At 41.9% G+C, this 17,221-nt stretch overlaps 1 protein-coding gene across 2 annotated transcripts in view; it reads right to left on the reverse strand.

The window, feature by feature from the left end:
* The window catches only part of ube3d (ubiquitin protein ligase E3D), a 358,068-nt gene that overhangs the window by 91,328 nt on the left and 249,519 nt on the right, over positions 1–17,221 (reverse strand). The window contains exon 11 of one of the 2 annotated variants that reach the window (XR_009514422.1): positions 7,379–8,740. The exons of the other annotated variant lie outside the window; for it this stretch is intronic. The gene's annotated coding sequence lies outside the window, so the exon portion shown is untranslated. Of the gene's footprint in view, positions 1–7,378; positions 8,741–17,221 lie in introns of those variants that run through there. 2 annotated transcript variants of the gene reach the window in all.

Raw genomic sequence — 17,221 nt, forward strand, 5'->3', positions numbered from 1 at the left:
GATGACGATAGAATATTGTTCAAGATTTAGGCAACCCTTTGCTTTGTTAGTGGATAAAACAAGAGTCAATCAATCATGCTCTTCTTGAGTTGTGGAACATAGTTAGGGTTCAACAGCCTAGTCCTTTGTCTACATTCCTCATGCAAACAAGCCAATATATAATAAGGCCTGGGTCACTGGACTCTAAATATTACATCACCACCAGTGCATAATCATGCAGTGGTCTCTTCTGAGTAACCTCATGAGGCTTCTGTGGTAGTCCTCTGAAACACATGAACTCCATGAGCTAGAAGGGCAAAGACTGCAGGAACATGAAAATACTTGCAAGATCACCTCATTATCCTGGCAAAGCCCTGCCACCAGTGAGCACGTTTACATGGCGTGCTGCCACAAGAAAGCAGCATCCATCATCAAGAGCCCCTGCCAGCGAGGCCACGTTCTCTTCTCACTGCTACCATAGGGCAAGATGCAACTACACTCATCTCCACTCTGAACTGATTCTACAAACTACAGTCTCATTTTCAAGGACTCTTGCTCTCAGTATTATTTATATTTTATTTGCACACTTTGTCTTCTTTTGTACATTGGTTGCTTGTCAATCTTTGTCTATGTATAATTTTTCACAAGTTCTATTGTATTTCTTTATTTTCCTGTAAATACCTGCAAGAAAATAAATCTCAAGGTAGCATATGGTAACATATATGTACTTTGATAATAAATCTTACTTTGACTTTGACTTGGAAATATATTGCCTTCTTTAAATTGCATTGAAATTCAAATTGCTTTCTCAAATATTCTCTAAAACGATTCATAATTATTTTGAATCTTAAACAAGATTAAAGGCGGGTCTCTCTTCCCACCATTACAGACATTTACACCACATGCTGCGCCCACAAAGCTAACAGCATTGTGAAGGACCCCACGCACCCCTCAAACAAGCTCTTCTCCCTCCTACCATCTGGCAAAAGGCACCGAAGCATTCGGAGTCTCACGACCAGACTGTGCAACAGTTTCTTCCCCCAAGCTATCAGACTCCTCAATACCCAGATTTTATACTGATATCTACATCATTTATTACTATATTGAAATTTGTCCTCTACTGCGCCTATTGTCTTGCTTATTAACTATTTATTTATTAATTACTTATTGTACTGCCCTGCACTGTTTTGTGCACTTTATGTGGTCCTGTGTAAGTCTGCAGTCTAGTGTAGTTTTTGTGTTGTTTTTACATAGTCTAGTATAGCCTTGAGTTGTCTCACATAGTCAATGTAGTTTTGAGTTGTTTCATGTAGCACCAGCGTCCTAGAGTTACGTTGTTTCATTTTTACTGTGTATTGTACCAGCAGTTTATGATTGAAATGACATTAAAAAGTGACTTGACATGACTTGAAGAATTGTATAATTATCCACCATGAATGAGGTCATGACTAATTTTTCTCTAGTCTGATATACCCACAAACTAATGATCATACAGTATACTCTATGTCTCCAACAATATTCAATTGACATTTTCTGGTTGAACTGAACAATCTGAAACCAGGACCATGATGTATAAGGGGGAATTAAAGAATTTAATACAATACCTGTAAAAAAATAATCTATCTTTCCATGTAATTAAGCAGAATCCAGTGCTCCTAATTGTAAATGAATAGAATCTCAAGATTCTATCTATCCAAAAGGCTGCTTAAAAATTCCATTGATTCCCTTTAATAAAAATAGAATTTGATTTATTTAGTCAGTATTAATCAGTAGTCTGCATACGCACCATTTCTTCACTGGCTTAACTTTAAACAAAGTAAACTTTGAAACTTGACATTGTCCTCATAGTTTCTAAATTGTCGATGAACCATAACAAATAAAAACAGCAGAACGATTTAGGAGCTGACTTGATGCTGGGGCAATGCTTTGTCAAACCATCTGGTATCACTGTATTCAATGGGAGTGTGTCTGCGGCACAGATGTGCTTTCTGCCGACTGCAGCATAAAATGGCCACCACTGCAGCTAACTCCCATCAAGAGCAGAAATGGGCCAACACTGGGATTTAGTGAGGTTGATTATCTCTGCTCAGTGTGTAGCAGCAACATTAAAACAAAAGTATAGGATGTTGCCTGCTGCTTAGATTGTAAATACATCCAATTTGTATGCTGAATGTAGAGGAAATTAAACACATTGAAAATCAATTCACAAAACATTAAAAAGAACAACCTCTAAATGAAAATTTAATTAACCACATTACCAATTAAATGTGATGGATATTTCTGCTTTAAAACATAAGGAGAAATTATTTCACAAAAAATGTAGAAAATGTATGAATTCTCTTAATACATTGTTCTTACTCCAGCATCGCTGAGCACAGCCTATGTCAGGGTAAAACGTTTCCAGACTATTAACTCGTAATTTTCCCAAATATTCCTATTGCAAATCTGCACTTTATTTTGCTGACCAGTTTTTTGACTTTCTTTTAATTTTGCACCTTAAACCATCTTTTTCCTTCATGTTGGACCATAATTACTTGGCCACAGAAGGCAGGGAATAGTAGTGGAGAAGTGTTACTCTGACTGGAGGTCCATGACCAGTGATCTTCCACAATCATCATTCCTGGAACCCCTGTTCTTTGTTAGACATATAAATTGTCTGGGCAATGAGTTTGCTACAATGCAAAAACTGCTGGAGCTGTGGGCAGAGAAGAATGTTGTCACTCCCTAGGTTATAGACCAGTTGGAAATGTGGGCAGATAGAGTTTAATCCAGACAAGTGTCGTGTGTTGTATTTTGGGAGGCAAGAGTAGGGAGAAAGTATACAGTAGATATCAGGACCCTTAAAAACATTGATGAAAGGGCGCATAAGATTTTACAAGGATGCTGCCTGGTTTAGCTGGCATGTGCTATCATGAGAGCCAGGGCAAACTTGGGTGGTTTTCATTAGAGTGGAGGGGAGAACGGATAAAGGTTTATAAGATTATGAGAGGCGTAGGTACAGTAGATGGGAGTTTCTTTTTCCCAGGGTAGAAATGTCTAATACCAGAGGGCAGGCATTGAAGTTGAGGGGGGTAGGTTCAAAGGGGTAAGTTTTTACTCAGAGTGGTGGATGCCTGGAATACACTGCCTGGTATGGTGGTAGAGGCAAATAGATTAGAAGCTTTTAAGAAACATTTGGATAGGCACATGGATGAGAGGAAGATGGAGGGATATGGACATTGTTTAGATAGGAAAGATTAGCTTTTGGGCCTTTATGATTTACCTTTTAGCTGGTTTGGCATAACACTGTGGGCTAAAAAGGCCTGTTCCTTGCTGTACTGTTCTATGGTTTATGTTCTGTGATATATAGAAAGATCGTAGGGTATAAATCCCATATTTCACTGAAAGTAGCAAATTAAATGAACTGGGTAACAAAGAAAGCATACAGCTTACTTACTTTCATCAGTCAGAGCTTTGAGTGATGGAGTCAGGAAGTCATGTTGCAATTCTATAAAACCTTTGGTTAAGTCTCAACTGTTCTGTTCACCGTATTACAGGAATAATATGGAGACGATGGAGAGGGTGAAGAAGAGGTTTACCAGGATATTGCTTGGATTATCCATCAGGAGAGGTTGAACCGTGGATCATTTTCTCTGGACTGAGAGGAGAACTAGAAGTTTATCAAATTTTAATAGGCATAGATAAAGTAGAAAAAATCTATTGACCTAAGGTAGATTTGTCAAATCGTAGCAGGCATAGGTTTAAGGTGAGAGGGGGAAGTCTAAAATACACGTGTAAGGCAAGGACTTTTTACGGAGAGGATGTCACGTGTCTGAATCACGCTGTAAGAGGTGGTGATGGAATGAGACATGATAGTGGGGATTAAACAGGCACACAAAAGGCAGGGAATGGATGGATATGGATCCTGTGCAGGCAAAAAGGATTCATTGAGTTTGGTACCATGGTCACCAGAAGCACGTGAGCCAAAGAGCCTTTTCCTGTCCTATATTGCTCTAAGCTCACAGTCAACATAGAGTTTATTCTATCGAACATTGAAAGACCTCGACAGAGAGGATGTGGAGATGACATTCCCTGTGGTAGGTGAGTCTAAACACAGACAGCACAGCCTTACAATAGAGAGATGTCCATTTAGAATGGAGGTTATTAGGAATTTCTTTAGCCAGAGGGTGGTGAATCTGTGGAATTCACTGCAACAGGCGGTTGTGGAGGTTAAGTCATTGGGTATATTAAAGGCAGAGGTTGACAGATTCTTGATTAGGGCATAAAGGTATATGGAGGGAAGGCAGGAGATTGATGCTGAGAGGGAAATAGACTAGATGTAATGAAATGGCAAAGCAGGCTCGATGGGCCAAAAGGCCTAATTCTGCTCCTATGTCTTATTGTCATATGCACAAGTACATGTATGCATGGGTGCAATGAAAGTGACTTGCAGCAGTATCTTCAGCACATAGCATCCTATGACCAGCACACACATTTAAAAAAATTATATACAATATTTACAGGAAGTGAACCATTAGAGCAAAGAAAGGCAATTTTAGTGTAAAGTGTACCATAACATACTGTGGAAAAGCAAGAGTCTCAATTGCTTACTGCCTTCTATCCATTTCACTTAGGTCATTAAAAAGGCATTTTAAGCTACAGGTTGTTGAAGGTATGAACTGGTAATTGGTCAGTGAAGTAAACCGGGCATCTGGGATCTGGATGAACTGGATGTCCATCTCCTTCCCCTAGTCCAGGGGTCAGCAACCTTTACCACTGAAAGAGCCACTTGAACCCGTTTCCCACAGAAAAGAAAACACTGGGAGCTGCAAAACCTGTTTGACATTTAAAATGAAATAACACTACATACAACGTTTTGTTTTGCCTTTATGCTATGTATAAACAAACTATAATGTGTTGCATTTATGAAATTGATGAACTCCTGCAGAGAAAACGAAATTACATTTCTGCATGCAACAAAAACATTTTGAACTCCGAAAAAAAGACGTTGGGTTGAAGGTTACTTTTAAGTAAAATACTCAACGTCTATTTGAGTCCTTCTTGTATTTATGAAAAACGCCAAACTTAAATTTGCCACCAGCAGCAAACCAAAAATAACGTCAGCCAGCTGTCAACCTGAAAAATGAAAGGACTATTTCACTGAACAATGAAAACATATGAATATACGTAAAATAATAGGCAATTAAAATATTTATCATACTTGTTCAGGTTGACTCACACCTGACAATGCAGTCGTATTCAGTAGGGATGGATCGATGCTTAGGGGAGTGACCGGGAAGGATAATGTGTTTTTTTCCTCTCTGAACTCACAGAAGCGTTTCCCAAACGATGTTTGCATTGCGATGATTGCAGAATGTAAATACTCCGAATTTATCATGTCGTGACCTTGTTTGAACTCTCTCAAATTGGGGAAGTGAGACAATGTGCCTTTCTGTAAATCTCTGGCAAGCAACGTCAACTTGCGCTCGAATGCCAAAACATCCTCCAACATGTGCAGGGCTGTACGTCCTTACCCCGTTGAAGAGCTGTGTTCAGCGTGTTCAGGTGCGCTGTCATGTCTACCATGAAGTGTAGCTTTTCCAGCCACTCTGGCTGTTCCAGCTCAGGAAAGTTGAGCCCTTTGCTGCCCAAGAAAGTTTTCACTTCTTCCAGACACACGACAAAGCGTTTCAGCACCTCCCCTCTGGACAGCCAGCGATAAAAACACGTTGTAGCGATGTGCTACACGCAGTCAGTAAACTGCAGTCAAAGATAGCTTTATTCGAACTAAACAGCCTTGCTTTTAAGCCTCCCTCAACCCACCCCCCATGGGCGTGGATGCTGCAAAAGACACGTACTCACAAACCCCCGTAGGCTATCTCCCTTAGCCTGAACGCTGGCTAATTGTGAGCCGGTTCGGATGTGTCAGGAAATGAGTCGCCACAACGTCTTATTTAGATTGTACAAGATCACCATTATCTTCAAATTTAGAATTACATTTCAAAAACTAACAAACTAACATAAAATACATTTTAATTAAATACTGACCATGTAGCGGTGTGCTACACACAGCGCTAAAATTACGACACGGAGTCGGTAACTGCAGTCGAAGGAAAAAACTTTATTCGAAATCTTCAGCCTCACTTTTAAGCCTCCCTCAACCTGCCCCCCCGTGGTGCAGAGGCTCCAAAGCTCTGTGCTCGCAAACCCCCGTAGGCTATCTAATTGTGAGTCGGTTCGGATGTGCCAGGAAAAGGGTCGCCACAACCAATTATTTCCCAAAGCAACAGGGAGCCGCAGCACAGACGTAAAAGAGCCACATGTGGCTCCGGAGCCGCGGGTTGCCGACCCCCGCCCTAGTCAGAGCAAAACAGGTGGTTGAATATACAGCACAAGTAGTGTAAATTAGACTGGGTGAACTCAATGTAAAATAAAGAGAAAAAGAGGGAGAGAACAACTGGGGTGTAAGAACAAAGGAAGGCACTTTATAATTTGAAGCTTGAAAATTCTTCAAGAGTTAAAATCTGCAAGGCTGAGACACTTTTATAGTATCAAACAGCAGAAGGTGGATTAGCAGGAAAGAACACCAATCACATTGTTATAGCACTCAGATTGAAAGGGCAAAACTTGATGGTATCTAAGGTGTGGCACGGTTGCTTAGCAATTAGCATATTACTATTAAAGTAGCAGTGACCAGGGTCCAATTCCCATCACTGTCTGTGAGGAGTTTGTAGCTTCTCGCTGTGACTGTGTGGGTTGCCTCTGGGTACTCGGGTTTCTTCCCACAGTCCAAAGACGTATGGGTGAGGAGGTTACCTGGTAACATGGGCGTAATTGGGCAGCATGGGTTCATGGGCCAGAAGGTCCTGTAACTGTGCTGTATCTCTGAAAATAATATATAGTTTGTTTTTACTGTACAACACAATAAAATCGAAGCACTTCAGTGGCAGCTGCTTCTGTGAAATTAATGGCTGAGGAGCCAATTTGAATACTTGAGTTGAACATTGCATCCCTCTTGTGTCTCCTCTTAGTGAACTATTTCTCTGGATAACTAGGAGACCTATTTATCTAACTATTAATTTGAGCACATGTCCTTCCATCTATACCATTCAATGGAACAGGTACCAATAATACCACCTAATGAAATTACCTATTTCTTTCTCTCTGTCCGGGCCCAGTACAGACATTATGTCAGAAATCTGTTTGCAATACCATCACACATTTGCAAGAAAGCTGATGAAATATTTGAAACCTTTCTATAGCAGTGCAGTTACTCACTGGATGAAGCAGCTGTGTCAGGTTGATAATAATTATCAGTACAAGTAAATATGATAGTGATTTTATTTTTAAAAAGCTATAGAGAAAAATAAATGTTTGAGAATAAATTTTAATTTCTTGTAATAGAATACCATGCAATTAAATACATTTATGTAAGATTTTAATTTATCAACTCTCAAGCATGGAATTTATTTTCTAACTGATTCCACCACATTATCATAAACAGTTTTGCAATTCTCTGTGTTTCTTAAGTCTCCTCCTAGCAGATCAGCTATATTTAAAATGTGTCTTGACAATGCGAGAGATTTGAAGTATACAAGGGAATAAACGTGTTAAAGAGCGTAGAAGGCATGTTTTGCCACCACTCCTGTTTCCCATTGCACAACCCCACCCCACTCCTACACCCTATTCAATGTTGAAAGATTTCTAAAGGAAGCTGGGTACAAATGCCACATCCAACTCCTGTGGTTATGGTTATTGACTTGTCAAGAGTGCTTCGTTAAGCGTGGTGAAGATATGTCTCCACCATGGGAAGTGTAAGGCGCTCGTTCTCTACGCTAGCCTGTAGGTCACCTGTGGGCAAGGTGTGGTGCCTGCTTTGCCCCCTGATCAGGGTCACGTGAAGCCATGGAAGCAGATGGTGGATGGTCATATTAGCAGATGGTGCATTTCACAAATCCTGGTTATGTGACCACTGACACCAAGCAGAAAATCTCTGAACAGTATTGATAATGGCTGGGATCACCCATCTTGTAAAGACACTGCCCAGAAGAAGGCAATAGCAGACCACTTCTGTAGAAAAATTTGCCAAGAAATCCTGACGATTGACCATGATTGCCTATGTATTATGCCTAGGCATATAATGATGATGATTAGTTAGGTAATAAAGTGTACTAGGTTGCCCCTAAAGCTATGTGGACAATTATAAAATTCTGAGTATTTGGAAAGTGATGCACCATCAATAACTCTTGGAGATGTGAGGCGAGATATAGGCTTTTATTCGCTGGAAGAGAGCAGTCAGCAGCAAGAGACCACCATACGGCATCCTGGAGACTGAGGGAGGAGCAGTGCCTCCAATCGCCTTTATACAGGGGTCTGTGGGAGGAGCCACAGGAGCAGTCAGCGGGGGGGCATGTCCAGACAGGATATGTAGTTCACCACAGAAAGTTCTTCTGAGTAAGATGGACTCCTAATCTCACAATCTACCTCGCTATGATATTGCCCCTGATTGTTTACCTGAACTGCACTGTCTCTGTAGCTGTTACACTTTATTCTGCATTCTGTTATTATTTTACCTTGTCCTTACCTCAATTCACTGTTGTAGAGCTTTGATCTGTATCAACAGTATGCAAGACAAGCTTTCACTGTACCTTACAACACATGACGATAAATCAATGTAAAATAAAGAGGAAGAAAGGGAGAAAATGACTGCAGTGATTCCAATTCCAAGTTCAACGTGGCACCTGTTTTTAGGAGCTTACAGCTTTCTTCCCGGCAGTCTATTCTAAAAGCACAATGAGAAATTAAATTTATTACTGAGAGATGAACAGGATGACTCAACCATTTTAATTACTGATTCAGCATCGTTGAACTTTTCTGTTCTTCTCAGGACAGACCACATTTTCCAACCATTACCCAGTAATTTTTGTAACCAACTTCATGTGCCTTGTTACTAAAATTCATGATTCCGAGATTCTTTTAATTGATTGATACAGATATCCTCGAGTTTGGCTTGGTTACAAATTAAAACACAACCAAAATCTGTGGGACTTGCAATCTTTTTTAGCAACTGAGCTGACCCAAACCTAAGACACATCCGCTTTGGGGCATGAAGCCAGACTGTCTTTCTTTTCTTCGAATTATTAGCCTGTGCATTAACTATGTGCTGCTTGCTTAGTTCTGAACTTCTTGTACTCTTATAAGGCTTCACAGAATCAATACTTACACTTTTAAACAAAAGTACAGGGAATAATGGGTGTCAAATGCTAATTATTTGATCTTTTTAATGAAACTGTCAACAAGTGTATTGTGAGTGCAGAACGATTTATAACTTCTTGTACTTCCTGGAGAACTAAATTGAATAATTTTTATATTTTGTTTATTGAGCTGGGGTATCAGTGAAAATGTTTTATTTTGAAAACCACTAAATGCCAGGCAAGTAAGCTGCATTGAGCCAAATGGTAACCAGCTACATGCACAGCCATTATTTTTATGGGCCTCAGGGACAACGTGAGTAAAAAGATTGATGTAAAATGCTACCGAGCTGAAAGGGCAAACATTTCTCTGCAAGAAAACCCCTTGTATGTTTATTCTGTAAACTGGCATTTTACTGCTTCCTGAGGCAGAGGATTCTAAGTAACCTATACTTAGTTAACATCAGTTTCTCTGTGGCCACTTTATTCAGCACACCCATACACTTGCTCATTAATGCAAATATCTAATTAGCCAATCGTATGGCAGCAATTCAATGCATGAAAGCAAGCAGATAGGGTCAAGATATTCAGCCCAAACATCAGAACGGGGAGAAAATGTGATCTAAGTGACTTCGACTGTGAAATGATTATTGATGCTGGACGCAGTGGTTTGAGTGTCTCTCAGATACTACTGATCTCCTGGGATTTTCATGCACAGCCAAATCTAATTTACAGAGAATGGTGCAAAAAATAAAAACACCCAGTAAGCAGAAGTTCTGTGGGCAAAAGTGCGATGTTAGTAAGAGTGGGCAGTGGAGAATAGACAGACTGTTTCAAGGCGATAAAAAAGTGACGGTAACTCAAATAAGCTCCTGTTATAACAGTGGTGTGCAGAAGAGTATCTCTGAGCACACACCACATTGAACCTTGAAGCAGCAAACCTTGAACATCCCTCAATTCCACTTGTTGACCAGCCTACTTTATGAAACACTGTCAAAACCCTTCTGAAGATCAAAATGCACCACATCCAAACATTCCTCTTTTCAATCTGGTAATAACATCTTGAAAAAAATCCACTAGAATAGTTAAACGTGATTTTCTTTTCATAAATCCATATATTTCCAACTGTTCCATTATTACATCTCTCATTTGAGATTCCTCCAATTTCCCCATCACTGCCATCAGACTAAGAGATTGGTAATGCTTTGTTTCATCTCTTTCTTGCGTGCAAGGGACTTTTTTGCCACCATTTAATCCAGGGGAATGATTCAGAATCTACAGGATTTTGCAGGGTGATAATCAAAGAATTTACTTTAGTCAACACTTTCAAAATTTTGGAATGTAGATGTATGAGATCTATCTCCTTTCAAGCTCATCGTCTTCTATGGTCCTATTTTTTGACTAATACTATTTCCCTCAGTTCCGATTCTCTGGTATCTCTGGCAGTTTTCTTCTCTCCCTCCATGACGATATACACAAAGGAGCTGATTAATTCCTTTGCCTTTTCCCTGTGCCTCATTATAAATTCTCCCATGTCTGTAAAGGACACATGTTTGCCCTATCTAGATTTTTTTGTGGGGTTGAATTAAAAATCTTTTCACAGAACAAAGAGCTATCTGAAATAGGCATTGGGCATTTATTAATCTAAATGGCTCCAGGTTCTGAAGAGAGGTCACCAAGGGTCTTTCTGCTCCTGTATTTATAAAATCCATCTTTCTGCTTTGAAGCTCGTTACTTCCCACAGTTTGACCCCCCTGTCTTCCTGTGCTTTGGTTATTCATTCAGTGGGTCAAATTTCAGCTGATGGTGAAGTAGTGACAACTTTGACACATTTCGATAATGCTGTAATAAACCAGCTCCCTAAGGTTGTTATAGTCGGGGGTGGTAGTGGGGATAAGCTCCCACTACCTATTAGATGTCATAATGGTGCGCATCTCAAACAGCCCCTGACAATTAATTCCAGCTACTGGCCTTCACCTATGGCTTAGCTACTAAGCCCAGTGGAACCATTTCTATTGACGGAAAAAGAGGCAAAGGCATATTACTGGCAGCTTAAAACCAGTCACTTCAGGCAGATGGGGCTTTTCAGGCATGTTTGGTAATTCATATACGTCCTTAAGACCATAAGACATAGGAGCCAAATTAGGCTATTTGGCCCATCAAGTCTACTCTGCCATTTCATTATGGCTGATCCATTTTCCCTCTCAGCCTCAATTTCCTGCCTTCTCCCCTAACGCTTACACCCTGACTAATCAAATGGCTATCAACTTCTGCCTTAAATATATCTAATGACTTGGCCTCCACAGCCATCTGGGCCAATAAATTTCACAGATTCACTACACCGGCTGAAGAAATTACTCATCATCCCCATTTTAAATGGACATCGCTCTATTCTGAGGCTGTGCCATTAAATCCTAGACTCCCCCACCGAAGGAAACAACCTCTCCACATCCACTTTATCAGGGCCTTTCACATTCCATAGTTTTCAATGAGATTCCCCTTCATTCTTCTAAACTCCAGTCAGTATAGACCCAGAACCATCAAACGCTCTTCATATGGTAACTCTTTCATTCCTAGAATTATTCTCATGAACATCCACTGAACCTGCTCCAATGTCAGAAAAATTGTCCAAAACTGTTCACAATACTCCAAATGAGGCCTTGCCAATACTTTACAAAGCTTCAACATTACATCTCTGGATTTATATTCTAGTCCAACGCGAGTGAATCTGCAGGTGCTGGAAATAAATAAAAACACAAAGTGCTAGCAGAACTCAGCAGGCCAGACAGCGTCTATGGGAGGAGGTAGTAACTCCCTGATGAAGGGTTTTGGCCTGAAACGTCGTCACTGCCTCCTCCCATAGATGCTGTCAGCCTGCTGAGTTCTGCCAGAGTTTTGTGTTTTTATTTATATTCTAGTCCTCTTGTTTGCCTTCCTCACCACTGACTCAAGCTGCAAATTAACCTTTCATGAATCCTGCACAAGGACTTACAAGTCCCTTTGCTCCTCATGTTTCTGAATTTTCTGTTCATTTAGAAAATAGTCTGTGCCTCTGTTTCTTCTACCAAAGTGCATGACCAGACACTTCCCAACATTGTATTCTAACTGCCACTTCTTTGCTCATTCTTCTAATCTGTCGAAGTCATTCTGCAGTCTCTCTGCTTCTTCAATATTACCTGCCCCTCCACCTATCTTCATTTCATTGCATCCTATCTAGGAGAAGGAGAAGTCTAATCTCAAACCTCAACTGCCTTTCAGTTATACCCACTTATGGGGAAGGCTTTAGGAGTAAACCCCAAGGAAAAATCTGGAGCTGGAGTCCCTGATGGAGTTCTACATTGAGCTCCAGGCTGACTGGCAATCCCTGCGACACTGCTGGTGCTGGACTGTATCACTCTCTGCCATGCCTTTGAATTAATCTGCTGCGTGGAGTGTGGGAGCCTGCCACACAGGCAGCAACATGCTCTCCATATCATACTGCCCTGACTTGCGTATCACGTGGACAGCTGAGACACCACATCTATGACTGAACCTCAACCACCTGAGGGCCGAAAGGAACAGTAGTAACGGAGCAGTTTATTAAACAGCGTTGAGCGTGATGACTGAACGAATTCAGCCCAAACTTTGCTCCCCAGCATCTGGCATCGAAGGTTAGTGCCAGGGTGTGGGTGTCCCTGCTAGCCACCTCACCATCCTCACTTTGTGCCTCCCTCTTAATATAACACGTTAAGAACAGTTTGTATTCGTGCCTCACCATTCCGGCATCTGCTGAGAGTGGGACAAATTAGTAATATTCGCAAATATATTTTTTAATTATTGATCCATCAAGCTGGAAAAATTCAGTTTTATAAAAAAGGAACAATTTAAAAGATTTTCACTTTTTGAGTAATGCAGCACTGAGTTGAAGTACAGAATGTATCACGTCAGCGCAATTTTAAGGACGATAATGAAGAAGCAGTTCAGTCTCAAAATAGAACACCTCAGTTGCCATCCAGTTGTTTCATCTGCTCCAGAGATGATAGTTCAGTTTGAAAATGATGACAATGGAGATCATAGCAATCACGTTCTAGTCACTTGCACTGAATTTATTTAGCTTATATCTATAAAAACATCACTGTACATGAAATATAGCAGCTCATCTCTATTCTTCATTTCTAGTGATACTGTTGAAAGATCTTTTTGTACTAATCCAAGTACAAGGTGTTGCTTATCTGGGAGAAACTATTGCTAAGGAAATGGTTTGCAGTGTTTCTATATGATCCAAAACTACAAGGGTAAGTTAAATTATCAATGGTTTCAGGGTGAAATTGCATTGCTGGTTAAGAGCCATACTATCCCTTTTGATGTGTTCTCAGCATCATGTGTGCACCTAATGATGCCATTGTGACATTCAAAGCTCTGCTTAAGATACCAGACCATAGTCACACAACATGTTGACATGTCAAATATCCATTCAGCTCACAATAGGACACTGCCCACATATCTCCCAAAGTTTTCAGACTGTGCTCAGACCAGCAGAGCACTTTGTAGCCAATTAACAACCAAGGAACTAATTTAGAGGATTCCTTTCTCATGTCCCTCTGCTCATGGAAAAGGCCAGATGAAGAGATGTAATGAAGGGTCCTCATGCCATAGAGTGACTCCTAGTTAAGATAGGCAATTTTTTTCACAATGTACAAAGCAAGCAACGTTCTTATTATAAATGTTCTTATAAATTCACATGTCTGTACATTGAGTCAGAGTCATAACACAAAGATTTTTACTCCCTCATGTTGTGGGATGGATGTAAGAGTTAAATAAATTCAAATTCAAGTCCAGGCATGGTCAACTTGTGGGGGCATTCCCACAGCATGACCACATGGGTTTCTTCCGAGTGCTGCGGTTTCCTTCCATAGTCCAAAGGCATACAGGTCAGTAGATTAATAGGTCATTGTAACTTGTCCTGTGATCAGGCTGGGATTAAATCGGGGGATTGCTGGACATGTGGCTCAAAGGACCCGAGGACCTGTTCCACATTGTATCTCAATAAATAAATGAATGAATCTAAATGGAGCATCAGTGAGAAGCAGAGATAGAATGCGTGCCTGTGAAACTCTTGTGTGTGTGTGAAGCTGAGTAAATCTTAGTCATTAAATACAGTGCTGCAGAGGTTACATTGCCATCTAGAGCTGCTGTGATTATTTTTTCTGGCATTGGTCCATTAATTCAGGCCTGTCCTTTTAGTTGTGCAATTTTACGTTCCGTTGTACATTTCTGCACCAAACTTCTTGGAAAAGACCTTACGGAAAGTCCATCAGGCAGTAGTCAGCACTGACCGCCCTGGAGGCAATGCTCACTGCCTGTGTCCTCCTCTGCATTGGCAAGTGTGAGGACTGACTAAGCGACTGATTTGCAGAGAACCTCTTCTCTGTATGCAACTACCATCCTGAGCATGCCATTTCATCACCCGTTCCCAGTCCCTTACTAACATGCCCATCTCAGTTTTCTCTGCTGCCAGGGTGAAGTCCCACTCAAACTGAAGAAACATATTGTGCATTGGGTAGTCTTGGTGACAATGGGATGAACATTTAATTTCCCATTTGCAAGTAACCTTTCCTCTGACTCCAAGCCCAGTTCTTTAGCAAGGATACCCCACTCCACATCGATAACCCATTCTCCCACACAACCCTCCTCCTCCTCTTCTTGGATACCCATCTCTGGCTTTCTGCCTGATCTGAATTTTTCCACTCTAATTGCTAACAAGAGGCTTTCCTTTCCAGGACATTAGAGATGTCGTCCTTCTTCAAGGACCGGGGCTTTTCTTTCCTCCACCATTGATGCTGTCCTCTTTCACATTTCCTCCATTTCCCAGACATCCGTGCTAACCCTATCTTCCCACTGCCTTAACAATGATAGAGTTCCATTTGTCCTCACTACCACCCTGCGCATCCAACACACCATTCTCCACAACTTCTGCCATTTTTAACGGGACCCTACCATCAAACAAACCTGTACTTTTCCCCCACCCCCAACTGCCTGCTTTCCATAGGCGATCACTCCCTTCATGATTCCCTTGTCCAGTCATCCCTCCCCACCAATCTCCCTCCTGGTACTTATCCCTGCAAGCTTCACCTGTCCACTCACCTCCTCCCTCACCTCCACCCAGTCCTTCCAGGTGAGGCAACACTTCACCTGTGAATCTGCTGGAGTCGTCAACTGTATCCGGTGCTCCTGATGCAGCCTCCTCTACACTGGTGAGACCAACGTAGATTGCATGACCACTTTGTTAAGCAGCTCCACTCCAACCACAAAAAGCAGAATTTGTCGGTGACCAACCATTTTAATTCCCATCCGCCTTCCCATGCCGACATGTCAGTCCTTGGTCTCCTCTTCTGCCACAGTGAAGAGCAACACCTCATTCTCATTCTAGGCAGCCATTGATTTCTCCAACTAGTAATTTTTCCCCTCCCCATCTATCTGCTACAATTCTCCGCTCTGGCCTCTCATCTCACCTATCACCTCTCCTTTGTCTCCTTCCCCCTTCCCTTTCTCCCATGCTCCACTCTCCTATCAGATCTCTTCTTCCCCTTGCCCTTTACTTTTTCCACTTACCCCCCATCCCCAACCCACCTGCTTGACCTTGTCCTTCCCATCCCCCCACCTTCTTATTCCGGAATCTTCCCCCTACCTTTCCATTTCTGATGAAGGGTCTCAACCCAAAACATTGATTGCTTATTCCCCTCCATTGACACTGCCTGGCCTGCTGAGTTCCTCCAGCTTTTTGTGTGTGTCGCTGTGGATTTCCAGCGCCTGCAGAATCTCTTGTGTTTAACCCTTTCTTCTGTTCCCCCTCCCTGCCAACACCCCCCCATGTCCTGCCCTGATATTCCCCACACCAGACAGTTCTCCTTCCCCATCTGGTTCTGCTTCCATCTCCATTTCACTTCCTTACTAATGGCTCCCATTATCACCTTCCTTTTTGTGTTTTTATTGATCGCCCATCTCCCCCTCCTCCCCCACCCAAACAGCTGTCTGACCCCTACCCTCCTCCCCCACCAATCAGCTGTCTCCACCCCTGCCCTCCTCCCCCACACAATCAGCCATCTCCACCCCTACCCTCCTCCCCCATCAAATCAGCCCTCTCCACCCCTACCCTCCTCCCCCATCCAATCAGCCGTCTCCACCCCTGCCCTCCCCAGCCCGACCTGTTATTTTGTCTGCCTTTACCCATCACCCCTGCCCTCTCCCCACCTGGCTCTATCTGCCTGTTATCCTTCATCCCTTTTTGGTCCACGTACTGGCCTGTCTCATCCCTCCTCCTCTCTTCATTACACTAGCTATCTTCCCTCACCACCAGTAGTCCTGAGGCAGTCAATAATTTCTTCCACCAATCCTCCCCCTCCCCTCACAAATACTGCTCAATCAGCTGAGTTCCAGCAGCAACCTGTTTGATGTAATGATGTAATGTAAAACTGAATGTGTTGACTGCAAAACAGGAGTTTCCCCACGCTTACTCTGACTTTTCCTTTTCCTTTCCAGCACTGATGAAGGGCCTTGGCCCAAGATATTGACTGTTCACTCTTTTCCGTAGATGCTGTCTGCCTGCTGAGTTCCTCCAACGTTTTGTGAGTGCTGCTTGGATTTCCAGCATCTGCAGATTTTCTCATGTTTATGAATTTATAAAGAAAGTGAATCACTGTATTTCTTGAATATGGAAACGCAATCTCCATGGCTCTTCACATGGCTTTAGACCACCTAGATGACACAAACTCCTCCAAAAGGATGCTGTTCATCAACTATAGCTCAGCATTTAATACCATCAATCCCATGATCCTGATTGAGAACTTGCAGAACCTGGGCCTCTGTACCTCCCTCTGAAATTGGATCCTTGACTTCCCAACTGTAAGACCACAGTCCGTGCGGATTGGTGATAATTCATTGACAATCAACACTGGCGCACCTCAAGAGTGTGTGCTTAGCCCAGTGTTCTACTCTCTGTATACACATGACTGTGCGGCTAGGCATAGCTCAATTACCATCTACAAATTTGCTGACGATACAACCATTGTTGGTAGAATCTCAGGTGGTGTCAA

Source organism: Hypanus sabinus, chromosome 10 (assembly GCF_030144855.1).
Source record: "Hypanus sabinus isolate sHypSab1 chromosome 10, sHypSab1.hap1, whole genome shotgun sequence".
Classification (NCBI taxonomy): Eukaryota; Metazoa; Chordata; class Chondrichthyes; order Myliobatiformes; family Dasyatidae; genus Hypanus; species Hypanus sabinus.